This window comes from Rutilus rutilus, assembly GCF_951802725.1.
Source record: "Rutilus rutilus genome assembly, chromosome: 4".
Lineage (NCBI taxonomy): Eukaryota > Metazoa > Chordata > Actinopteri > Cypriniformes > Leuciscidae > Rutilus > Rutilus rutilus.
The window spans coordinates 32300708-32327534 of NC_140212.1; the positions used below are offsets into that span (position 1 = coordinate 32300708).

General features: G+C 39.7%; 2 long non-coding RNA genes across 2 annotated transcripts; both read left to right on the forward strand.

Moving 5' to 3' along the window:
- Positions 1-9312: 9312 nt before the first annotated feature.
- On the forward strand, positions 9313-11283 carry LOC311290089. Its single transcript, XR_014627310.1, has 3 exons — positions 9313-9632; positions 9939-10123; positions 10384-11283. It is a non-coding gene; the product is annotated as an uncharacterized lncRNA (long non-coding RNA).
- Positions 11284-16021: 4738 nt separating this feature from the next.
- LOC311289965 lies at positions 16022-18971 on the forward strand. Its single transcript, XR_014627255.1, has 4 exons — positions 16022-17559; positions 18089-18278; positions 18312-18360; positions 18449-18971. It is a non-coding gene; the product is annotated as an uncharacterized lncRNA (long non-coding RNA).
- Positions 18972-26827: the final 7856 nt, after the last annotated feature.

Genomic DNA, 26827 nt, shown 5'->3' on the forward strand with positions numbered 1-26827 from the left:
GGACTATTTCTTTAGCGGAAGCAATACAATCGTTTTTAAATCAATAAACTCCTTTTTAAATCAATATTTTGTGTCAAATTATTGATTTATTTGGTAGATAGCCATGTAATAAGCAGGATAATGTAGAGCGAGGCGGTTGTTATAGCGAATACACCCCCGACAGGCTGACCAGGACCCCGACGCAAAGCGGAGTATGCGGAATATGTAATATCCCTTACATACTGCATGTTCAAAAATATTTTGGGGGCCATGAAAATTATCTGGCTCGACCGACCGACCGCCCATCATTCAGTGACAGCAGTAACACAGAAGATATCAGTCAGCCGCAGGGAAAAGGCTCGAATTGACTCGGTTAACATATTGCTAATGTTGTAATGTGTATGATTCAGTGCTCGAAGTGTGTAGCGTACTCACTTTTTCTTGCGTACCGACACTTGCTGGTACCAAGTTTTTGCTGCGTTCACGAATCACCTCTCATCACTCTATTGTTTTCCTCCAGCGAAAACAGAACATGAAGACACTTTGTAGTTATTTACATATGTGATTTGGTAAAATATTTGTGAAAAGTTGTTTTAAATCAAAAAAATATTTTGATTAAATATTTTCTACATTTAGTGTAGAAAAAAAAAAACAGCACTCCATCAATGCACTGATTTAAATTGCTTATCAGAGTGAATAAAAGAGAAAAACGTCATTATTTTGTTCTACTAAATAATGACCCAGCAGCTGATTATGACATGTATAGTCTTAGAGTAAAGGGATTTGAGGTTTTTGATGTCACTTTGAATTATAGAAGTGGCAAATTGATAGTTTTATGTTCAATGTTTAATAGAAAACTACAAAATTTAACTTTTCTTAAGGACAATTTTGCCATGCATTATGCAGTGGCAGGGTGGATCAAAAGTAGTCTGGCTCCGCCCTCTTACATACATCCGCTCAATTTTCATTTTCTTTCAGTACTCCGTCTGGGTTTGCGGTATATTCATGGGTTTTCTCCGGACAAATTTTTACTAGTCCAATCAGCGAACAGAGGGAGTGGCTGAGAACGATGACATTGAGGTTGTGCGCTAGTTTGAGTTCTAGGGTTACGTCACGACCAAACGTTAGCGATTGGTTATGGCAGATCCAGAGTGGCTCTGGGCGGATCCAATAGTTTTAAACTTCAACAGAGTAACCGCCTTCAAGGAAGTTAACGCTTGTCAATGGAGAGAGGCCAGACTCTTTGTACAAATGAAATATACGCGAGTCTGGTAGGACCAGGCTAGATCAAAAGCCAGACCGAGGAGAGAAACAACGGAGCCCATACACCACAACACCAGGCCTTTGAGTGCCATCACAGGCTGACGATCCAACGTATCAGCCCAACAAGTTCAACTGAATGATGACCCACACAGAATGACTTCCATCCCTTGCTGCATTTTCAATAATCACTACAGAGACCACTTCAAATATTATTAATTATCATATTAACTTGATTATTCACGATTATTCACAGCAATTCTTTGTATCCTCTGTTAAACTAACACTCTGAAACTAACTATCTGCTTTCAATTATGTACCAGTCCAGCCCTACTGTCATCCAAATGAAGGTAAAGCAAGTTTGACTCACTGTTAAAACTGGGGCTGGAATTGGCAGTGATGGTAATGACATTAACCAAACTAGGGGTAAAAGCACAAATAGATTATTGACTATGCAAAATTCTCTGGAAAAGGAAATTGTGGCTAAAAAAGCAACAATATCGGTCACTCCATTTCGTTAAAAGATCATTTTCTTGATTCAATAAAAACAATAAATCTAAAATGCCAAACTTCTGAAATCACACATGCTGTCATAACCAGGGGTACGAGATGGAAATGTTGTTTTCTTTTTGGCCATGGATCCAAGATTGTGTGGAGATCTCCAATCTTCTTTTAAATAGCTTATGAGTAATGAGCTTATTGAAATTGCACAATGAATGACAAATTGAATTTGAGAAATTAAAATAGTCTCTCTCAACTGCAACTGTTGGTCTATACAGTTATTATTTTAAGAGTTTAATCCATTTGATTTTGAAAAGTTAGTTTTACGATCACTGTGTTAAACTGAATCTCATGACGACTGCATGGGACAAGTGATATCCTAACGTTTAGACACTGTCGCAAGGGGAATGCCACAGTGTGTCTAGGTTCAGTAGCTTCTGTTGTCGTCAAAGTTGTTACCGTTCAAAATTGGAAGTATTCCACTCCTGACAATATATATGTTCCCCATTCAGTTCACAAGCTGCTGAGGCAGACAAAAATGCATGGTTCTCTGGCCCACAGGGCAGAATATGCCCAATAAAATGATGGCCATGGATGAATTTGGTTAACTATCCTTGAATGGGTTATTGTTGTGGCAGAACGAAACAATGCCACTCCTGTTCAGCACATAACTTGGGGAGATCAAATGTATGGATATCTGGTGACCATTATTCTGTGACCATTAATATTCACCTTATTTATGTTGATTTTTAAGAATCATAATCATCTGTTGTTTAATGACCTCTTGAGATCGTAACACTTCAGTCATTAGGGCCGAAAAATACAGAAAAAATAAATGAGCATTAAATCAAGTTGCAGCTTATTGCCATGTAGTGTCTGGTATTGGACAACCACAAGCTAAAAAAATAAATACTTTTTAGTTTTATAAAAAACTTTAGTTCCTGATTAATTAACTCACCCCCAGGTTGTTTTTGACAGTTTTTTCATTTTGTGATTTACTTTGGTAGAAAGATTACTTAATAGTCTACAATACTTAACACTAAAAATCCAAACATACTCATATGTTTGGTCTATTTTCAGTTTCATATTAAATAAACGTAACCATATCCAACCTAAATAGCAGCAAAACTGTTTTGCAATACGACACAAACACAAAAAGTACATTGTACCTAACATTTTTTAACATTAGTATAATGTTATAGTTAAACCATACCTAATATAAAGCGGAACCTTGTTTTGTAATATAGTACTAAAAGAGTTTAGCATCAACCCTCAAACATCTTTTTATGGCTTAAGCCTCTGTTATACTTTCCGCGACCGTGAGGGCGCGAGGGTCCGCGTGACGTAAAAATCGTCATCGGGGGTGCGCGCGGAGGCTCCTTGCGGACAGCCGCATTATTATTAATGCTATTAGTATTACCTATTATCCATGCGCGAGACTTGTCTTTTGTGTACATTTGCTTGTCAAACATTTTGTTAAAGATTATAACATCTTTGACAAAAAACAAAACACAAGCTTGTGAGTGTAGTGTAGAGAACAAGTTCTGACTTTCAAACAAATCCTGTTAAGTTTTCTGATTTTTATTTATTTTTTGAACTAGTTCAAAGTTCAGTTCACACAGATGAATTAATTAATTAAAATGTGCTGAACATTGTCTGTGCTTTTCAGTGGAGGATGTAAAAAAAAAAGTGGAGGGACCTCCGTGATGCCTATGTTCGGTATAGGAGGGAGGACCAGTCCAGGCGGGTGAGCGGGACTGCTGCCTCTCAGAAGAGGCCCGGGCGTTATGCCCAGATTATGTCCTTCCTCCTGCCGTTTATCACGCCACGGAGGACAACCTCCAACCTTACTAAGACAGAGAGAGAGACCCAGGAGGGAGAGGTCTCACAGGAGAGATAGAGTCACAGATACAGATCACTCACAGGAGAGCGTGCGCCCACACGAAATAGAGGGCACACCAGACCTGTCAGGGGAGCGCAGGCGTAGGCGGCGGGTTGTCTCTGCAAGCCCCTCAGCGTTTGAGCAGATGATTGTGACTGCAATAGAATCTGCCAATCAACCACCAACACAGGAGAAAGACCCAGACCAGGCCTTCTTGGACAGCCAGCTCCCCGCCCTAAAAACGATGTCCATCCGCTGCTACGAAGCTGAAAATGCACCAGCTGATATATGAAGCTGAATTTGAGTGTAAGTATTTTGTTGTGAATGTTCTCCACAATGGCATTGATAATGTGTAACATGTTTTACAGAATCTGGTGCATCTGGTGGAGCTGAACGCACACACACACACACACACACACACACACACACACACACACACACAGAAGTATCATTAGTATAATAAAGTTCACTTTAACTATTATTCAGTACTGTGGTTTATTTTTGCAAGAGAGAGAGCTAGAAGAGACTGCGACACACACACAAAACACTAATAGAAGGCATATGTAGAAAGTGCACGTGATTACTTGCATACTTTACACTTACTGTATGTTACATACAATTAATGACATGAGTTTTCTACTTGAAATTTGTATTTAGTTAGCAAATGAAATGACACAACACTGACATGGAATTGCAATTTATGACATTGTGGTCGGCCCTTAAAAGGGCCTTTTGGTCATTGTCTGTAATTATGACACAGGATCATGTTGGTGGACACCTCCCGCCTCAGAGGAAAAGTAGGTCGTATAGGCCTCTCTGACACAAACTGCCTCCGCGGTGGAATTATTGGCACCTTGTCGGATGACACTGGGCAAGACAACACTGGAGGGTGGGTTGGGTGCTCGATTCTCCCTTGGTCTATAGGGGCGTGTTGGGGCATCACGGCAAAGAAGGTTGTGGAGGACACAAGTTGCCTTCATGCACACCTCCACATTGTGTGGATGCTGCCACATCACTCTATGGTAGATCCTGAACCTGGCAGCACACCGAAGGCTTGCTCTACTACCATTTTTGCCTGAGACATGCGGTAGTTGAACATCCGACGGCGTCTGCAGAGGTTCCTTCCAGGATATGGACGCATCAGGTGACGGCACAACGGGAAGGCTTCGTCCCCCACAAAGGTGTGAGGAAGTGGCCCGAGATCCTCTGCTCCAGGGATGATGGCATCTGGTGGGACTCCCAAGGTGCCTTCCTGGAGAGCACGACCAAAGGCAGACTCCCTCAGTGTGCCTCCATCACTCCCGCGACCATAGACACCCACATCAATAATGCGGAAGCAGAGGTTGGCATCGACAACCGCAAGGAGCACGATGGAGAAGGTCCCTTTATAATTAAAAAAAGGGAGCCTGAATTGGGTGGTGCCACGATCCTCACATGCTTCCCATCAATGGCCCCTACGCAATTGGGGAAGTCACGATTAACCCGGAACTGCTCTGCAATATCCTGCCAATCACTCTCCTTTGGCACAGGCATGTACACATCCACTAGCTCCTCCCAGATAGCTTTGGCCACCTCAGGCACAAAGAGAGACACAGTGCTCCGGCCCACTCGGAAGCGGTAGGAGAGGGAGTGGTAGGAGTCACCAGTCGCCAGATGTCTGAAAGAACATAATTAAAATATTAATAATAATTATAATATTAACAATAACAATAATAATACATACATTTATTTGGCGGACACCTTTCTAGTTACACAAGGACATCTTACATGTTTAAGGGCGAAAAGAAGAAAATGCAATAGGTTTTAGCTTCATAGAAATACAGTTAACAAAATAGACTATAATAATATTGAAATAACCAAATGACTTGATGATGAAAAAGTCAAATTATTTTCCCATTTATACAATTCCATCATGTAATCAGTTCTGTGTGGTTTTAATTGGTTAAGTTGGGCAAAAAAAAAAAAAAAAGTTGGTCTTTGTAGGCTACAAAATACTGGGCTATGCATAGAAAAAGAAAAAACGCTGAGACAATGCCTATTATCTATAATGATGTGATCTATGTGATATAATATCAAGGGGATAGAGACAGACTAGAAACTCACCGGAGACAGATGGCTAGGCGTTTTTTGAACGCATCCGGATGACCAACGGACACGATTTTTTTCCGCACCGCACTCGTTCGGACCCGGTTCGGAGCCATTCGCACAGTGTGAAGGCGGTGTTATGGTTATCATTTGAAGAGCTCTTCTCCAAAACGCGATAAACGCCATTTAAAAAAAAAAAAAAGAGTTCGTCATGTCATTTTGTTGTGTACTCAACCTATTCACTGCTCCATCAGCGTTTCATGCCAAATCGCTATATTTCCTTGTTTAAAATGTACTGCAAGATGCAGTTCCTTTCCAAACCGCGATAAGCGCCAAACCTATTTTTAGCCTAAACGTGATAAATCTTCTGGATTGTTTTATGTAAAGTGGACAATGGTTCTACTTTTTATGGGTTCGACACTTTACTGAATGCCAATGTATTTATTACTAACTGACTTGCTTTTCTTTTTTTTTCTTTTTTTTTTAAGACAAACCTGGATTTATAGCATTTTGAAAAAAAAATGGATGGATTTATAGCGTTTAAAAAAAAAAAAAAAAAAAAACTTTGAATTTATCATCAACAATGTTGTTTGATTTAATAATAATTGTTCAACATGTTCATACTGAGCCAAAAAAAAACAAACATTTTAACAGGATAAATTGAATATTCACAAAATGTGTGGGTCTAGGTGAAAAAATTCAATTTTCCTGAAAACTATTTAAATAGATTTATAGCGTTTTGGAAAAGAGCTCCTCATTTGTATCATCAACCATCTATCAGTTTGGCTTTAAAATCAAAAAAGTGACCCAAATAATGTCAATAATTGTTGAAAGATTATGAAGATATTATGAATATGAATCTTCTATTGATGCTTGGACAATCATCATTTCTAGAAATGTAATACATATTTTCAGGTATTTTTAGACTCAAATGAATTTTATTTGTTCCCCTTTTTCAAAATGAGAAAGTATGAACTCTGCTTTATAAACTCTTACTCTTTTTCTTTTCTTTTTTTTTTTTAAATCACATTTGTCACTATTTGCATTTTTATCTAATTCATATCTGGTATAAAATGGTTTCTTCACCCACACATTAAAGATTTTTCTTTTAGACTAAATCTGATTCTAGGGTCAATATCACTATAAAGTGCCTTTGGTGTCCTCATCAGAATCGCTCAGTCATCATGAACATAATGCAAAATAATGAAATTCTGAGGTTTTATTATAAATGGCCAAACACTTACACACATACAAGTACAATGATATGTCTCTTGAAATGTGTTTTTCTGATTTTATACCATTTTCTTTGATTGGATGTATGTGATTTTGACATGTCCCACACGCTGCTCAGCTAAATTCAGTGAGTGTAAAAGTGGTTAAATGACATAAAATTAAAATACTTTTTTAATGTACTTATTGTCCTCAGCAAGTTATCCTACGGTGGCCGAGAGAGCTCAACGCGCTGCAAATGAAGAAAACACATGCAAACAGAAAAAAACGCATGCAAACAGAAAAAAACACATGCAAATAGAAAAAAACACATGCAAATAGAAAAAAACACCAGCGAATAAGAAAACATTTCAGTTTTACAACTCACGTGCGTCCCAATACTCACAACACAACCAAATACGGAAACGCGCTGCAATTACAGAAACGCGCTGCAAAAGTTCACAACACAACCAAACAGAAACGCGCTGCAAATAGAACAGAACACAACGGAAATGTTTCCAGGGAACCCAATAAGTGACGGACGGACGGCTAGGACGTGCTTACAGCTGTCTACTTTTATTATTATTATTTATTTTATATTTTTTTGCAAAACATACAAAGATGACACGTTTATGACATACAACTTTGTATACAATATACAAAATGTATTTGCGATATGTTCAATGTCATAAGAATACTAAAAAGAACAATGAGCTGAAGACTAAAATAAATAAATAAATAAATAAAAAAGATAGAGAAAAAGAACGAGGAAAAGACATTAATCTATACATCAGTTACATTGAACACATTTTGTCATGTTATGTTAAAATAAGTTTCGTAAGAAATGTTAGAATGTAGCTATAGGTCCAAATATGAGACGGCAAGTTTTAAAGTTGAGACACTCACACAAAGATATAACACATATTTTAAAAACTTTGTTGTATAAAATGTATATTTATTTGCAACAGTTATGTTAACAGCATTAATACTATATTTCTGGTAAGAACAGCTATTCAGCTGATGGACACGCGCTGCGTTGTCATGGGAACATCCCAGGTGAAAATAATGAGGAAATTACGTTGTCTTTCGTTGCTCCCTTCATCAACATAATGGCACACAAGTGCCCCGCTCCCTCCAAAGTGCCCAATTCAAGGGCTCTGCCGTCTGCCCTTTTAAGAGAGTAGGGCATAGGTAAAGCCAGAGCCCGCGTCTCTCTGGTAAAGCTCGCGAGCCGTCCGTCCGTCACTTATTGGGTTCCCCGGAAACATTTCCGTTGTGTTCTGTTCTATTTGCAGCGCGTTTCTGTTTGGTTGTGTTGTGAACTTTTGCAGCGCGTTTCTGTAATTGCAGCGCGTTTCCGTATTTGGTTGTGTTGTGAGTATTGGGACGCACGTGAGTTGTAAAACTGATGAAGATGTTTTCTTATTCGCTGGTGTTTTTTTCTATTTGCATGTGTTTTTTTCTATTTGCATGTGTTTTTTTCTGTTTGCATGCGTTTTTTTCTGTTTGCAGCGCGTTGAGCTCTCTCGGCCACCGTATTATCCAACCTAAATAGCAGCAAAACTGTTTTGCAATACGACATAAACACAAAAAGTACATTGTACCTAACATTTTTTAACATTAGTATAATGTTATAGTTAAACCATACCTAATATAAAGTGGAACATTGTTTTGTAATATAGTACTAAAACTATTGAATAAAACAAGACGTTTGAAGAATAATACAAACTATTAAAATATATACAAATATATTTTTGAGAGTGTGGAGAGATTTAGCAGTTTAGCATCAACCCACAAACATAAGCTTTTTTTATGGCTTTATGGTTATCATTTTTATCATCCACCATCTATCAGTTTGGCTTTAAAATCGAAAAAGTGACCCAAATAATGTCAATAACTACTGTTGAAAGATTATGAAGATATTATGAATATGAATCTTCTATTGATGCTTGGACAATCATCATTTCTAGAAATGTAATACATATTTTCAGGTATTTTTAGACTCAAATTAATTTTGTAATTAACTTTTTTCTAAATGAGAAAGTATGAACTCTGCTTTATAAACTCTTACTCTTTTTTTCTTTCTTTAAATCACATTTGTCACTGTGCATTTTTTTTTTAATCTAATTCATATCTGGTATAAAATAGTTTCTTCACCCACACATTAAAGATTTTTATTTTAGATTAAATCTGATTCTAGTGTTTTCTTAAAATTTTCAGCACATCATTGAACAACATACATTTGAACATGCTTTACAACAAAGCATTAAAAAAAAAAAAAAAAACCTATACAAATAATAAAAGAGATGACAGAAATTTTAGACTGCAGCGTCTAAAATTGCATAGAAAACAGGACTTTTATTTTGGTGTGGTCATATGACGTCATAAGTCTGCACCGCTCTTCCTTGTGTTGTGATTCGACTGAAGAAAGGTTTGTGGTTTAAGCATGAAACATGAAAATTTGAGTGAACTGTTTCTATCGGTTTAAAGTTTTACAGGCTATGCACAGTAACAGAATGAGAACACGAGAAAAGTGCTTCTCATTTCGCTGCCTATTATCATGAATCAATAACACATTCGCGAGTAGCGATGAGAGGAACGGAGCTGTTCAAAACTTCGAGTCAATTGAACCAAATGCTTCGCAAAATGATTCATTGATTCGAAGCGCGGGAATCACCCACACCGTGACGAAACTGCTGTTCAAAACAGTGTAAAAGTAAGTGAACAACAAACACAAACGTGTCATGGCTAATCGATTAAAATGTGATCTACAAGTCATTACTAAACCACATATAAGTCATAAATACCTAAATATTAAGTATCTAACGTTATGTGAATTGTGTTTTGTTAATTTGAAGCACTACTTTTGAGTGTTTTTAGTCTAAGTGATTTAAATACATTAACTATCACTCTGACTGACTCTTACCAGTGAACTGAACTACTGAACTAGAGCTGATTGAGACACACAGAGATTTAGTGTGGATGTATTTTTCTTTCTGTTAATTACTCTCATCTTAAACAGGACAAACACACAGAAAAACTCCTGGTGAAGCGACTGAGATCCACGTGACACTATTATAAAGATGGCTTTTATTAAAGAGGAGATTGAAGACGTGAAGATTGAAGAAACATTCAGTCTGAAACATGAAAACGTGAAGATTGAAGAAACATTCAGAGTGAAACATGAAGATACCGAGGAACCAACAGGTTGGTTTAATTCTCACAGCAGAACTGTAATTTGATCCTTATTAAAGTTACCGTTTTATTTCCTATTCAAAGCTCTTTAAATGAAAAAGAAATGCAGACAGCAACAGTGACTATTCAATGTTTCAGCAGGAGAAATGCTGGTGTTTTTAACATAATGACTTATTTATTGCTTGATTCACTGCTTTACATGTCTAAATATTTTAATGTCTGGTACTTTGTGACATTAAAATGGGGTTAACTTCATTTTCATTTCAACTTAGACCTAATGAGGCTGAAAGAAGAGAGTAAAGTACTGAATAAATGGGAAGAAAAAGAACAATCTGAGAAACATCATGATTTCAAAACAGGAGAAAACTCTTTTAGTTGCCCACGGGCTGAAAATACTTCCTCACGAGAAAGAGCTCAAAATACGGCAGCTAGAAGTTCTCTCCCATTCTTTCAGTGTCCAGAGAGTTTCACTGGACATGCAAACCTCACAGTCATGAGAGTTCACACTGGAGAGAGGCCTTTCATCTGCCAACAGTGTGAAATAGGTTTCACCCATAAAGGAAACCTTATAAGGCACATGAAAATTCACACGGGAGAAAAGCCGTACACCTGCAAACTGTGTGGAAAGAGTTTCACCAGGAACGGAATCTTGAAAAATCACATGAGTGTTCACACCGGAGAGAAGCCTTACGTATGCCATCATTGTGGAAAATGTTTCAACCATAAGGGAAACTTCAGTAACCACAAGAGAACACATTTTGGAGAGAAGCCTGACACGTGTCCTCAGTGTGGAAAGAGTTTTGATCAACATGTAAGCCTTAAAGGGAACTTGTTGTGCAAAATTCACCTTTAAATTGTATTTGAACATTTTTATGTGTCTGCAGTGTGTACACAACTACTCTGTAAAATTAAAAATCCACCCACTCCTTCCAATCAAGCCGTTCTGGAACGCTGTCTTCTGTGATGCTGCAAAAGGGTAAAGCCCCGTCCATGTCCAGTGGTGTTAAGTAATGAAGTATTAAATATGTTAAGTAAATAATTATAGTAAATATTTTGTTAATGTATTTGAGTAGCATTTTTTCCATTATTATTTTAATTTACTTTGAGTCTTTAATTTGTTAATTTTGACTTTGCTATATATTTTCAAGTGTAATAAATGCTTTTTACTCTGGAACATCTTGTCACCCTGATTTTTCAATGGTTTCATTATTTGCAAAAAGAAAGAACAGAGAAGCAGCGTGTGAGTGCATTGCAGTGTTGCCATGTCCTCTTATTATAAGCCTTTCATAGTTCCTACTGAAGGGGGTGGATTTTGGAATAAACTGCTGCTTCAATGTATATGTAACTGTCTAAAACTGTCACAAAACTATACTGTCACAATCATTAGTCACCAGTCCTGTTACCACTGCACTACATTTCCCATGATCCTTCCTGGCTCCCACCTTCACACACTCATCAATCATTCACACCTGCCATCATTCACCGTCATCAGCTCCACTCTACTTAAGGCCACATTTACACATAGCCAGGTATTTAGAGAAACGAATATCCCCCCCTCCGATTTAAAAAATAACATCGTGCACACAACATCGTTTACAAAAAAGTTGTCGTTTACATCATCCCGCATAAATACGCCACCGAGCAACATCATAACAATGCCAAACCTATGGGCGGCAGTGTAGGGAGAAGGATAAAGCCATGCAAGCTGTCGTAGAAATTTTAAACTGTATATTAAACTAACCATGTTTATAACATCTAACCTTATTTAACATCTAACATTGGAACAGGATGTACTGTACGAAACCAATGGAAAACTTGTGTCTTTGACTATGTGCGTATGTATGTAAAAATAACTTAGTTTTGGGAAATGAAACTAGACAGTCTGTTAGAATCTTGTGATTACAGATGAAGTCACCACAAGATCAGAGTTTGCTTTACCTAGTAACAGAGGGGTTTGCATATGTAGAACCAATCAGATAGTGGGGAAATTATGTAATGCAGCCTGACATTATGTCATACCTCTATACTATAAAAACTGTTGTATATGTGTTTTACGGTGGGATGTCTCAATGGAATTTGTCTGAGATCCTCCGGCCTTGATTCTTCTTGGGAGAGTTCTCTGAGAACTGCTCGAAGACTCTCCCAGCCGTTATTAAAGCATTTAGAGGACATTTGCTGAAAGTCTGTCTGTTCATTTCTGCTGCGCAGCAGGTCAGTTTAGGGAATCAAGTAAGTTAGGTTAGTAGACTCGGCCAGTTGTCGACTGAAGACGCAAGAGCTAGAGTATAAAGGTTATTAAGTGTCGATTGTAGACGCTCTGTGTCGATGAGTAGACGCAACAGTTTTATTTCAGATAGTCAGGATAGAGGAAATTCCTTTACAAAGCCAATCAGAATCCTCAAAATCGACGACAATGAATAGCACGAGCGACTTCCTGTTCCTTTCAAAACAACAGAGTGAGGTTCGTTTGTGTGGACAGACAGCGAAGCAAATGCAAAGAGGCCAAAAGCGTTTGCACAAAAGTAAAAATGAGTACCACCTTAACAGCATCCATGATCAAATAGTAGCCAAACAAATTCTAAACATAGGGCGCTCACATGACGTAAGCATTTTCTGGCGCATAATGTGACGTTTGAGAACCTAAAACCCCGTTTCTCCCAGTTGACACGGCAACACATAACCGGTGGTTTCAGAAATCTCCACTTTGGCCGGAGTTTTTAGAAATAATCGTTTTCTGGGATAAAAACGGCGTTTTCGTGTAAATGACAGGCCAAAATGCAGGGAAATATCTGCGTTTTCCCATCGTGTAAACGGGGCCTAAGCCTCCTTCACACACTCATCAGGGTCTGGGGTCTCATTTATAAAGCGTGCGTACGCACAAAACGGGGCTGGAAACGTACGTACGCCAGTTCCCACGCAAAGGTTGTGATCTATAAAAAACAAACTTGACGGGAGAATGTGCGCACCTTTAAGCAAACTTTGAGCCGTGCGTACGCACATTCTGGAGACAAAGGGAATTGGCGACACCGATGGTGAGCTGGAGTTAAGTGTCTTTTTGGTCACTTTTAGACAGAAAATCTAAAGAAAATTTAACATATACAGAAAAATAATACAAATATAATTTCACTCACCAAGCCTGTCACTTGAAGCAAATATCCATCCCTTCTTAAATGTCCGCGCCAGCGAGCGCGTTGGGCCGTTTAGTGAAACTGACGCAAATAACAGTTTAAATCAATAAAATATTGATTTAAACTATGTTTTACTTCTGATATAAACATTTAGATTAAATATGCCATTCAAATTAATGGAGTTAAGCACTTAAACATGAAATCATTACTGAGAAGTTACAACATTTTTATATTCAAATTCAGTCAATAGAAATATTTGTTGTGGATGCGATGTTTTTGAACACTTTTCCTCTGGCATGCTTTGTTTTAATGTTTTAACCACAGAGATAACTGCTTATCATGATAATACCAGATTGTCTGAGCAAATAGTTTCGTGCAAATAATGCCCAAGGCCTATCTGTTTCCATTAAAAATATCAATTAAAAATACAATTCGGCCAGTGGAAAAGATTGAGAAAAACTTTCTCTGAAATGTATTTTACACTATTTGATTTATGTATTCAAAAACAAGGCAAGGATAGGCAACTACTTGATTTTTATTAATGTAATGTGTCTTGTAGCCTACCGTTAAACGTTATCACGTGGATGAATAATCATATGCGAATGATATGCAGATGAGGAAAAACATAGTAAAACTAGGCGTTGTAAGCTCCATAACTCCAGACAATAGGTTAATTGCAGCTATAGCTTACGTGACCAACACTTCACTAACGTTAGCTACTGTAACCTAATGTCAGTTGGGCTACATTTAACTCAAACTTTCTTCAAGTTCATTGACATGCAACGTTTATCTTAGGTATTAAATTTGTTGTTAAAGTTAGCAACACTTAGTTGCGACCGTATTAGTACATCTGATTACAACGAACAGTAGCTAGCTTAACTAGATGTGGATGATCCCAGTAAAAAGAAAGTATAACTGCAGATAGATAATTACTACTTTTTTTTTTTTTTTTTGAAGAGGCTGACGTGTGAAACTGTTGGAGACTGACTTTTGACCCAAAAAAATGAATTTGTGTTTTTAATAGAATTTCAGCTGTTCAACATAACTCATGTTTATGGCTCCCTGTGACTAATAAGGGTGAAAAGTGATACTCTAGTGATTTAGCTGAAAGAAGCACACTTACACTGCTGCTTTTGTGACACATTGAACTTTAATCTAGCAGTCGCTTGTGTGTAAAGGAATGTATACACCTGAAACCAGATTATCTCAAAATATTTTTTTTGGATGAATTTTAATTTTACATTATCTAAATTTTCTCTTTCTCTCTTTTAGGAGGTGATAGAGAAGTCTAAAGCAAGACTCATACCTAGAGAATGTAAGTCTCAAATTCCTGCTGTCGAACAGGTGAAATTTAATTTGCAAAGCCATACATAATCACTGTATGTGTGTGTTGCTGTTTTGTTTGTTTTCAACAGGATGGATTATCAGTGGAGAGTGGAGCGATGACCAAGGCTGGGGTAGCTTGCCATTCCTGTAAGCAGTGGAGTGATGATGAAGCTGGTTAGTGGCGCTATTGGAATGGAGGAGTGCTGAAGCTGGTGGGGTGATGGTGAGGCTGTAAGTGTAAGATAGAATATAATATTGTCTGAAAGAACAAGAAAAGTGCCAGAAAGTGCAAAAAAGACAAAAAACACCCTCCATACCTATTGCTGCTGAAGCCACACTAGGTGGCGGGACATTTGTAGGGGCAAAGGTCAGACCAAGCTCCTCCATGGCAACGATCAAGGCGTTTGGTTGGGGCCTGCTTGTTGTCCACCTAGATGTTTCTTGGCCTTGCTGATGTTTCTTCTTTTTTGCCTGGCTTTTGTTTCCATGATGCCCATCATCAGACAGCTTTTTTTTCTTTGAGCACTAATCTGCTTTGCTGCAATTCTCAACCTCAGCCTGATGTATCAGGGTTTTTTTCTTTTTTTTTTCAGATCATGGCATGAAGGAATCCTGCTGTCCAAGAGCCTTCTCTCTCCCTCTCTCCCTCCCTCCCTCCAGCATATCCATGGCATTTGGATCCATGAATGAGGCATTGGTCCTGGTTTGGAACAGCTCCTCGATTTGCCGGACTACATCGATGGCCGACAAAGTACACCTGGCTTGGATTCCTTCAGGACTGTCATCACTGTGCTTATGTGCACTTTGGCAATCATCACAAATTTTGGAATATTTGATTACTTTATTCACAATGTAGCCTGTAAGATGGTAGAGAGCACTGGTCTCGGTTTTTGGTCACCTTTATCTTATCAAAATGACTGGGCTGAAGGGTTTTACTTGATAGATTTGGAGCAATTTTCAATGTCATCCCCTCTTGAAAATCCACCAAATCTTTTAGTGGACCAATTGAAACCTCATTGAAGACAAAATTATCCTTCTCTACCGTATCTGGAGTAATCGTAAACGTCTGTCCACGGACCAGGGCGCTCTTCAAGTTCTTAACCAGATGTGGGACAGATGTTTTGTTTTGATCCATTCCAAAGACCTTCCACATTGCCCAATTAGGGCTGCGCATGTCGGTGGTGACGTTAACCACATGAAGCCCTATGGAAGCTGCCTTTTCAATGATGTTGAGGATGATAGGCTTGTAGATTGCCCCATTATTGGAGTTGCCACAGTAGTGGTAAGTTACAACTTGCTTCCATCGTGTTGTGGTCCCTGTTAACTAGAGCTGGGCGAATTTATTTTTTCTAATAAAATCAGCTTTTTATATATATATATATATATATATATATATATATATATAAATAAATAAATAAATAAATCTCGATATTCCATTCGATGGCCAGGTGTTTTCTTGCCTGAATGCCAGACGACTGAGTCTTGTGAAGTTGGGCTGATGCTGCTTCCACCACTCAAGTGGGTCAGTGTCAGGATCCACCTCAGGACCCAATAAGTAGGAGGTGAGCTCTGCTTTGATTTTGTCCTTTACTGACTGGTGGGACAGTGATGCAGGTGCTGCTTTCTTAAAGAAGGCAGCTAAAGTTTTCTTCTTAGGTGGTGGGCTCTGTTCTTCTTGGCACATTTGTACAGCAGGACCTTCTTCCTCTGAGCAGAGGGCAGAGAACTCAGTGACAGCTCTTTTCTTAATAATGTCCAACTTGTCCGGGGTAATGTAGGTGGTACGGAAACGTGGATCCATTAGTGAAGCCATGTCCAGGAGCTCGTCATTCTCAGGGTCACTGTATTTCTGTTCAAGGTAGCACATAATATTTCTTTTTATTGTAGCGGTGAGATCTACATCTTTCTCCTCTCGCTGAAGGAGACTTGTTTTAAACAGATGCAGCACAGGTTTAATGTATGAAACGCTTGCATAAGATTCTCCAGACAGCGCGTCAGTAAAGTCCTGAAGTGGTTTGACAGCTTTATTTGTGGCATCTAAAACCTCCAGATCTTGCCACGTAGGAACAAGATGGCGGGTTTTCTTGTCAGCACTCAGAACACGGACGATGGCTCTCTCTTGTTCAAGAAATCTCTCAATCATTTTTTGATGCGAACCCCATCTTGTAAGTGACTCAGTTACCAGTTGATGAGGATGACTAGTCATTGTCTCCATCTATGTTGTAAACACACAGAACATCTTGAATGATTAAGTACATAAGCAACCTATTGGACAGAGACAGATATACTGTACATGTAGTACCACACAGAAGACATGAGAATTTCTTGACTGGTCCCCAGTAGTCTGTCTGTGTGCGTCCTGGACAACAGTAACTCATTCAATGTACTCTCATTAGGGATTCTTTGGACAAATTAGTAGGCTCTTTGTGAACTTTTAAATGCATTGTTCCTCTTTTTTTTTTTCTTTTTTTTTTTACTTTGCAAAAATGTTTTATGTTAGCTCTTGAATATACTGGTATTTAAATGGTGTATGAAGATTGCATGTACTAATATGTTTGCCAAACCCACACCCCTGATCCCCTATACATTTGGTAATGACCAATGTCCTCAGAAGCCCCAGGTAAGGTCATTATAGGACAGATCTTGCAGATTCAGCAGCTCCAGGCACCCCTACATTTGGTTTTAAAATGTAAGTTGAATATTCCATCTTTATTTCACAGTTGTGCATGATTCTTTAAGACATTTTTAAATGTAATAACTTAATTTACACATTCATAGATGAAGTTGGACTGCCCGTTGTGCAGCTCAAATGTTGCTCATTTGAGGCATCATTTGAGGTCTGCACATAATATTTTCAACCCGACGGAGCGGCAGATACTCCTCAGATGGGCCAGAGGACGGGAGGAAAAATTAAGGAATTTGACCTGTCCTTTGTGTTTTAGGAAGACGGCATTCATTGAGATGCACTTGCTGAAAAAACACTCACATCTAACAGTAAGTAGGCCTAATCTCACAACTGTCCCCCTAGCCTAATTCAAAAGCTTGTTTGTTGGTTTAAGAAAGATATTCTAATAGTTGTGTAATGTAAACAATTATTGTAACACATTGTTAATGTGTTGTTACAACTTTATTAAACTAATATTACAATGTCCTTACAAAAACGCGGGGGTCCCAGCAAGCGGCGATCCTCTAGGGGGCATTTTGAATCACTGCTCGCTGGTTTTCGGAACCTTGTACCGTTCTTTTCAGCTCGACTAGGCGGTTCCAACGAGCTCGGTGCTTGCCGAATCCGTTGAGTTTTCGCGGAGATATTTGCGTTTTTGGACGCCCACCTACGAACGTCTTAAAACGCTGAGCTCTGTGGAACCGTCTAGTCGAGCTGAAAAGAACGGTACAAGGTTTTAGATATTAGCCAAATACCAGCGGGCACGATTCAAAATGGCGGCTGCGCTTCAGAACGCGAGAGGGCTGCCTTTCTAATTTCTGCATTTCTAATCCAACACTAAACTGTATTTTTCTTTAGGTTTCCATTGTTACAAAAACGGTAGAAGAGCTCAAGTGGAATGTCACAATAGAGCAGCTTACAAGGCTGAGACAAACAAATCCGAAGATTCCAATGGCCAGCACATTGGATGTCATAGAAAGTGTGACTGGAGATGAGCAAGTCCCAGATCCCCAGCTTCAAATTGATAAGGATTTTATTGAATTGCTAGGTAAGTTAAATTTTTTTGTATTTTTTTTTACAGGTGAAATCATAGATCTTCCTGACGACTTACGAGTCTTTTATGGTGCAGGGTAAGTTTTAATTGTTCAGCACAGTTGTAATCAGGCTCTATTGTATTATCTGAATGGACTGTTAAAAGTGAATGGTTTGTTTTTACAGAGACAGATCCTGTCCAGGACTTAAATGTTGAAATTGGAGAGCTGGTGACACTGGATTTACAGGACATCATAGATTTATAGGGAACCGGTGGACCCCCTGGACTCTTTCCAGGGATCCACACTGACAAGTCCCACCCACCCAAGTCTCTGCCTGACTCTGAGAAGTCCAGAGAACAGCCCCGGCCTCCACCCTCACCCGAGCTCCCACACTTAAGCCCGGGCATTACTGTCCCAGCCGCCCCGTGCCTCAAGAGAACCGGGCCACTAGTTAAAATTTGTATGTGTGTGTGGTTTTGATAGCAGAAAGTGTTTACATTTTAAGATTATTTATTTATTTATTTATTTATTTATTTATTTAAGTGGGTTACTTTTGCACTGAATGTAAGCTTTTGCACTAAATATGTTTTTTTTTTATTTAATAAAAGGCTTTAAATACATTGTCTCCATCTATGTTGTAAGCACATCTTGAATGATTAAATACATAAGCAACCTAATGGTTCCTGTAGGCTGTCAGTGGACAGTTAGATTTTATTATAAGTCACTGTAATAGCTGTGAGGGTATGACTTTGTTTAATTTAAAATTACTTTGTGTCTTACTTGAAAATATACTAGAGTCCTGAATGTATAATTTAAAGTAAGTCACTATCTAATGCATGTACAATCACTGCATTAAACAGTGTCTTATAATTTAAAGTAAGTCACTATGCAATGCATGTACAATCACTGCTCTGTGTCTTACTTGAAAGTATACTTGAGACTGTTCAATTTTGAAGTGAGTCACTGTTTAATGCAGAGGGAGTGAATGTATCATTTAGAGTAAGAGACTATGTAATTGTTGTGAATTACTTAAAATTATACCTGTAGACCTCCACTAGTAAATTTTGGAGTAAGGTACATGTAGTTGCATTGATTTACTTTAAATTATCAGCACGCACCTGCTAGTATATAATTTTACATGTAATAACAGTGGATTACTTAAAATTGTACCTTCTCACCCCTAGTCAATTTTGAAGTAATTGCACTGTAACTTCCTTTAAGTTATAGTCAAATTATGCCTTCAGTGGGAGGGAACTCATGAGACAAGTCCTCTGTTCAGAGTTTTTACATGACCCAACTCTCTAGATCCCTGAACCTTCAGCATCAGCAATACGTCTATCCTGAACTCAGCAATCTTTTATCCATCATGCCTGTCGAATCGTGCCCGATTTGTAGTCGTTTGTTTGCGCGACTAGGCCAACACTTAAAAGTGTTCCATAATGTTCAGAACACTGAAGAAAGGAAATTGCTTCTCTCTTTGGAGTCCGGAAGGGTCAACATCCGCCAAGGACGCTGTCCGGTGCCTAGCTGTGGCAAGGACACATCTCGCCTGGACCGTCATATTAAAGGGACTGTGTGTAGGAATTTCTCCCATCTAGTGGTGAAATTGTATTTTGCATTCAAATGAATAATGCTCTCCAGCGCCTCACTTTTTCAAATGCGCGTTGCAGCTACGGTAGCCGTTATGTACTAAAAAGCTATGACAGGATGTCTTATAATAGCACTTCAAGTTTTTCTTCGGGTGAACAGGTTTGTTATTTAAAACAAACTGAAACAACGAAAAAAAGAATGTTACAGTATGAATTACTGACTGTGAAAAACATTAACTATGGTAATTAGTAGTAATGCCTTCTTTACTCGTTATATTTTTTGAAGTACGTGCATTGTTAGATATCATCATCATCAGAGCCTTCTCTAACGTTACTTTACTCAATAGCTGCTATTCATCAAAGAGCCTGTTTAACTTTTAACTATAAATGTTCTACTGTCTATATAATAAAGTACACAACCAAGCAATGAAAAAAAAGCTTGTAATTAAGACCGTAACATTGACTTACCTGTCGAGAAGAAAGCAGGCAACTTCAGGGTCTCTTTTGAAAGCTTTCTCCTGCATTAGCTATGCCGACATTAACCCTTGTTTTTGTAATCTCCGGTCACGTTTCCTTTTACGGTCTATTTTGGACTTTTCCGACGATGAGGACTCATCCTGTGACTCAGCATATGTATGAATGAATGGTGTATAAATAACCGTGCAGTGCATCCTTTTAAACTTGCCGCGGCAGTGACAAGCGCCTCTCACTGCTCTGCTCCTCTGCTTCTGCTGGCTTCAGTCACGTGACGCTGGTTCTGAACGAAAACGCGTTGTGGAAACGCGTTGGCCTAGTACTTTTTGTCCCTCTCTGCTATTATAGTTTTTCAAGATGGCGGAACTCCATGGAAACCTCCGTGGACCTACCCGTTCCATGTATATAAAGATAATAAATTCTTCGTTTACGAGGATTAGTCTGATCATTGGCATAGGTATTTGTACACCATTGAGGGCATATTTATTAATAAAAATATTGATTTTAGATAATAAAATACCTAAAAAGCTACACATAGTCCCTTTAAGTCCCATTGTGAGATATCCGAGGCAGCCAAGGCCGAGTATGTGATGTCCAGCAAGCGGGTCAAAGTGCTCGAGAAATTGTGCACTGAGGGCATCTAAGCCGGAGGTGCCAATGGTCTCCACCCTCGACCTGCAAGCCGAACACCCCTGGACGGAGGAAGACGCTGTGCCAGTTTTTGAGGAGGATGAGGACTGCAGTAATCCTGCTTGTAACCGTCGGGTAGCAAGGATGAGGGCACAGATAAGTGATTTGAACCAGCAAGTTGATACCCTATCAGGTGCCCTCAAAACGTTTACTCAGCGGTACCGGGTGCTGAAAAGGAGGACAACAGCAAAGGGTGCAGCCAGAGTCCAGCAGGTGACCAGAAAACTGCTTTCATCCCTTGGGCCAGAGGAAGAGAGTGGGGCCCCTGACGAGCCCACTCCACCCTCCACCCACGAGGAGCCCTCCGACACCCAGCCGCCTTCTGACACCCAGCCATCCTCCGTCCCCCAGGCATCCAGCAGCGAGGTGCCTCAAACCTCAAGTCCACCTCACTACCCCGATCACGTGGTGGTCCTGAGTGAGTATAACATTTGCACGGTTTTAAACAATTGTTTTGATAAATGTTTTGTAAAAAAGGAAAAGCAAAAAAATATATATATATTTATATATGTGTGAAATGTTTTGTGAAAGGCTGTTTTACTGTGCTGACAGTCTCTTTATTTTCCTTTACTTTGTGTTCAGATGAGCTGCTGGAAGAATATCGCAGGCACCAAGAAGGCCCGGATCCTACATACAAGATGAGGGAAAATGTTAGCGGGAAGATCTATCGGATAAAAAAGTTTCTTGGATTTATGGCAGAGGGCAAGACAAACCTCGCCAACCTGTGTTTTTTAAACGAAACATCCAAGATACACAAGTAAGTCCTGTTCTTCTTGTGTTCTGAAGTTTGTTTAAATAGTCAAATTGAGCTGTCCATGGTCCTGAAGTTGTAAGGCTAACTTGGTGTTTTTCCTTTGGACCTGGTTCTGTACAGATTAAACTGTCAATCTTTTATGAAAATGTCATTTTACACTCAACTTTGACCATTTACTTAAAAATATACCTTCACACGCCTAGTATATTTTCGAGTAATTGTACATGTAATTGCTGTGAGTTACTTGAGATTATACCTGCACGCGGCCACTTGTAAATTTTTAAGTAACGGTGCATGTAATTGCAGTGATCTACTCCAAATTATCATCGCACCCCAACTAGAATATTTTTAAGCAATTATACATGTAACAACAGTCTGTGCTTTCTGAATGAAACGTCCAGAATACACGCGCAGGTTTTGTTTTTCTTGTGTTCTGAAAAGTTTGTTTAACCAGTAGAAAGGAGCTGTCAAATAGATTTCTGATGGGATGCAGTTTTGAATTTGGTGTTTTTGCCCAGCCTATAGGGGCTCTGTCAAATAAGTTACAGATGGGACTTCAACAAAAACATCCCACCTGTAACTTATCTGACAGGTCCCCTGTAGGCTGTGGACAGTTGAATTTTATGCAAATTATGCATAATTAATAGCTGTAATGTACATCAGTGTGTTGCATTGTGTCCCCTGTGTGGTGTACAGTAGGTTTCACCACATAAAAGCACTGTAGTTAGTTACAGGTGGACACTCACCCGAGAACTCACCCGTATCTTCCTTAAACTCACCCGCTGAAAATGTCTAAGTCAAAAACAGCATCCCACCTGTAACTTATCTGACGGATCCCCTGTAGACTGTCTGTGGACAGTTGAATTTTATGCAAATTATGCATTATTAATAGCTGTAATGTACATCAGTGTGTTGTGGTGTGTCCCCTGAGTGGTGTAAGGTAGGTTTGACCACAAATAACCACTTTATTTATGAAATATGACCTTTTAATGCAATGTCCACGGGGAGCCTACAGAGGCTCCGTCAAATAAGTTACAGATGGGACTTCCCCAACTGGATCTCATAAACGGCTATAATTCCGTGACCAAGCCGCCTAGATGCACCAAACTCGGGTCAAAGTTGGGTCTTGAGGGGCCCCTCATCCCCCCAAAGGACGATCCGCTGGGACTGGTCCTTTCCGAGATATAGACCGTTTTGTCCAAAAGTCCCTTATGTATAACCGGGTGTATCTTGGGAGTTAAGCCGAGTTGGAGCTCCAAACTCCGGGCATGAGGAGGGGCCTTAGGGCCCCTTCTGACCCCACCGTCCCCGGGTGTATCTCAGAAAGCATGCCGACTTGGAGCTCCAAACTCCGGGTGTGGGGAGGTACTCATGGGCCCCCCACAAGCTGGGAGTATGGAGCCCAAGTCGGCTTGGTTTTGGAGTTATGCCCGGTCAAAAATGGGACTTTGACCGGGTGTATCTTGGGAACCAAGCCGAATTGGAGCTCCATACTCTGGGCATGGGGAGGTACCAGTGGGACCCCCATGACCCCAGAGTATAGAGCCCCAAGTCGGCTCCGTTCCCAAGATATGGCAACTTCCTGTGGAACTTTGACCGGGTGTATCTCAGAAACCAAGCCTACTTGGAGCTCCAATCTTCGGGTGTGGGGAGGTACCCATGGGCCCCCCATGACCCCAGAGTATGGAGCCCCAAAACAAGACAAAGGGATGAAGAATAGGCTGTCAGGGGACACCAAAGGCGCTTTGTGGACGTAGGGATGAAGAATAGGCTGTCAGGGGACATCATAGGCACTTTGTGGACAAACCGATGAAGAATAGGCTGTCAGGGGACACCATAGGCACTTCGTGGACAAACCGATGAAGAATAGGCTGTCAGGGGACACCATAGGCACTTCGTGGACAAACCGATGAAGAATAGGCTGTCAGGGGACACCATAGGCACTTCATGGACAAACCGATGAATAGGCTGTTAGGGGACACAATAGGCACTTCGTGGACTGAAAGGAATGAATTATAGGCTGCAGGGGCTCAGGGGCCCTTGAGGTTGTAGTTAGTAGGTTGAAGTTAGTAGGTAGGTTGTATGTTTGTGAAGTTTTTTTTTTTTTTTTTTTTTTATTACCTGGAGTTCAGGACATCAAAAAGGAGATTTATTCTGGCAATAAATTCGGCAGTGTCTTTTGCTTCTGCCGGCAGCCTCTTCAGTGACACCATTGTTGAAATGCCTGGGTCACAACAGATGTGAGAAGTTAATAGGAGGTCAGTATTACATTATAATCGTCAAAATCTGCTACTAGTCATTGCTTAATGATGAATAATGCACATGGAATTTACCTGCAGAAACAGTGTGGCTAAACACTTGTGTTAACACGTATTTTTGAAAATGCAGGCAAAGATATGTGCCTCTCGGTGAGCTTTGGCGCCATGCGTATAGTGTGGAGCTTGTCGAGCTCATAAAAGTTTGAAATATGTCACCAAAGAACATCTTTGCCTTGGATCTAAGGATGTAAATAATTATGAGGTGGTATGAGAATCATTGCGATAATGTTGTATCTTAGTCATTCCATTCGTCTTCATGAAACCATTTCATAGACAAATCATTACAAATGTGATTGCTGTGTTTACTGTGCTTACCTTTAGGCCATATTTGAAGAGGTTGTTCCTGATGGACTTCAGTAGGTGTGGGACATCGAAGACCACAGGAACCCTCTGAACACCCACCAGAATGCAGTGGGAATCCTCGCCACCCAGAGGGTCCAGGGTGGCCCCAAGTAGGTGCAAAGCCTTGACGTTAGTCGTTGCCTGGTCACATATTACTGCCTGCACCTTGGAAATAGGTTAACACATTGTGTCAATACATGGTTTGATAGTAATTGTAGATTGTTAATGTTGCTGTTTAAAAGTCTGTCCAGTACATACTGTCAGCCCTATATGTTCTAGGTTCCGAATGGCATCCTTAATGATGCTGGCGATTTCCACGGCTGCCATAGAACCGGGGGAGAAGAAATAACCCATGGCCTGTTGAAGGACAAAGTTTTAGGTAAATGTTTTTGATATACACAGCAAAACAAAATGTTGGTCTTAAAACAACAACAAAATTTGTTGTTGGCTTGCCTGTTTCCACTTCCCCAAAATGCCCCTAACCATGATGACCACTGCCTGTTTGGCAGCATGGCCTGAGGAAGATACACCATAAATGGCATCATTTCTCTTGTCATAGTCAAATTGCATCTTGATGGCCATCTCATCTAAAACCAGAGTACACATTCTTTCTGCAGGGGTCATGGTGGAGGCGATCACTCCCATTTGGGAAATGATTCCTTGCAGGAAAGCCTGGCTGTTGGAACAAGCAAGTTAAATTAACAGTTGGCTATTGGAACAAGCAAGTTAAATTAACAGTTTTGTGTACATTTTGAAATTGTTAAACGGGGTAATGTAAAGCAGTCTATGTTAAATTGGTATTTACAGAGAAGTATCCCACACGTCCTGTAATGTATCGGTGTATTGTGGTTTTGGAGGGTAGAGCAAAAATGCTTCTTAAGTATCTGTAAGCCTTTGGGCTGCTGTGGAGTATCTGCAGCCTCAGACCGTTGTTAAACCTCCTTCCTCTTCCCTTTTTCGCAGCCTCCGACAGTTGTGCCTTAATAAAGTTCCGACAGCCTTCAGGACAGCTCTTCAGCATCTCTTCCAGAATTTCATGAGGACTATGGAAGAACAGGATGTAGGTATTAAGATTCAAATATTTTGTAAAAACAAAGGTTTATAATTCAAAAGGCAGTGTTATGGGGTGCGAGGTCACAGCTCGAATTTGTCTAGGGGTTAAACTAAACTTGTCTTTGTGTTCATGTTACATCACACGTCATGCTAGCCCTATGTGTGGTGCACAGACGTGGAAGTACATTACTTGGGTTGTTTAGGTTTTGTAGCTGGCTTCCTTCTTCTTTTCAGTCTTTTCAGCCGTGCAACCTTTGCCACTAGTTCTGCATCTGCATCCTGCAAAAGGCATCTTTTATTTGATTCTGTGAAAATGCTAGTCACAATCTTGAAATCGAATAAGCTCAGAACATCACCTTGTCCTTTTGTTGAAGGCTGCTTAAGGAAATGGTCACCTGAGCCTGAGCCTGTTCTTTTGTCCCTCCATTTTGGTCATTTTCTCCCTTTCTTTCCTCTTTCCCTTCTCCTCCTCCTCCTTCTGCAACTGCTCCTTCTGCTCCTTCTCTTTCTCCTCATTCTCCTTCTGCTACTGCTCCCTCCTCTGTCATATCCCCTATCCCTTCAGGTGCATCCTCTGTTTTTTTTCTCTGTCTCCCCCTCTATCTCTACAATGTCCCTCTCTTCTTCCTGCTCCTCAGAGTGCCTTCTCTCAGCTTTGGAGGATTAAGTCAGTCAGATCATTTAATGTTAATTCATTTAATTTAATGTTCCAGTAAATGTAATGTCATGGTAATGTTCCTGTAAATGTAATGTAATGTTTTGTCTTAATTATTTTTATTTAATGTTGGTCTTGCACTGTTCTTGTCCTCAATTGTCATTCTTACCTTCACTTCTTTTCCACCTTTTTAGAGGAGGGGAGGCAAGAGGTGGTGGGTTGATGCAATCAACCAATGTAGGGATGGCATCGCTGGTATGTGCATTTTTTCCGTTATGCTTTTTAAAAACATTAACACAAAGAAAATGTATCAGTATTTGTATTCTTTTATTATATTTAATTGGATTGTCATTGGATTCCTTCCAACTACAGAACTCACTTTTTCAAGGAAGCATTCCTCGAAATGCAGCTCACACACCACATATCCTCCCCGCATTAACTCCTTATGTGACATGGTTTGTCTGAGGTCCTTCCATCTCATATTTATGAGCCATCTCCTTCTCCTTAAATCAAAACCTGAATTAGACTGGTATTTTTCATTCTCTCACAAATTCATATTCTATTCTCACACATGTGTTCTTCACTAGCTCTCAGTCATCAAGCTCCTACACTCTCAGAAATAAAGGTACAGAAAAGTAAAAAAAAAAAAAGGTACAAATGCTCGTCGCTGGGGCAGTACCCCCAAGGG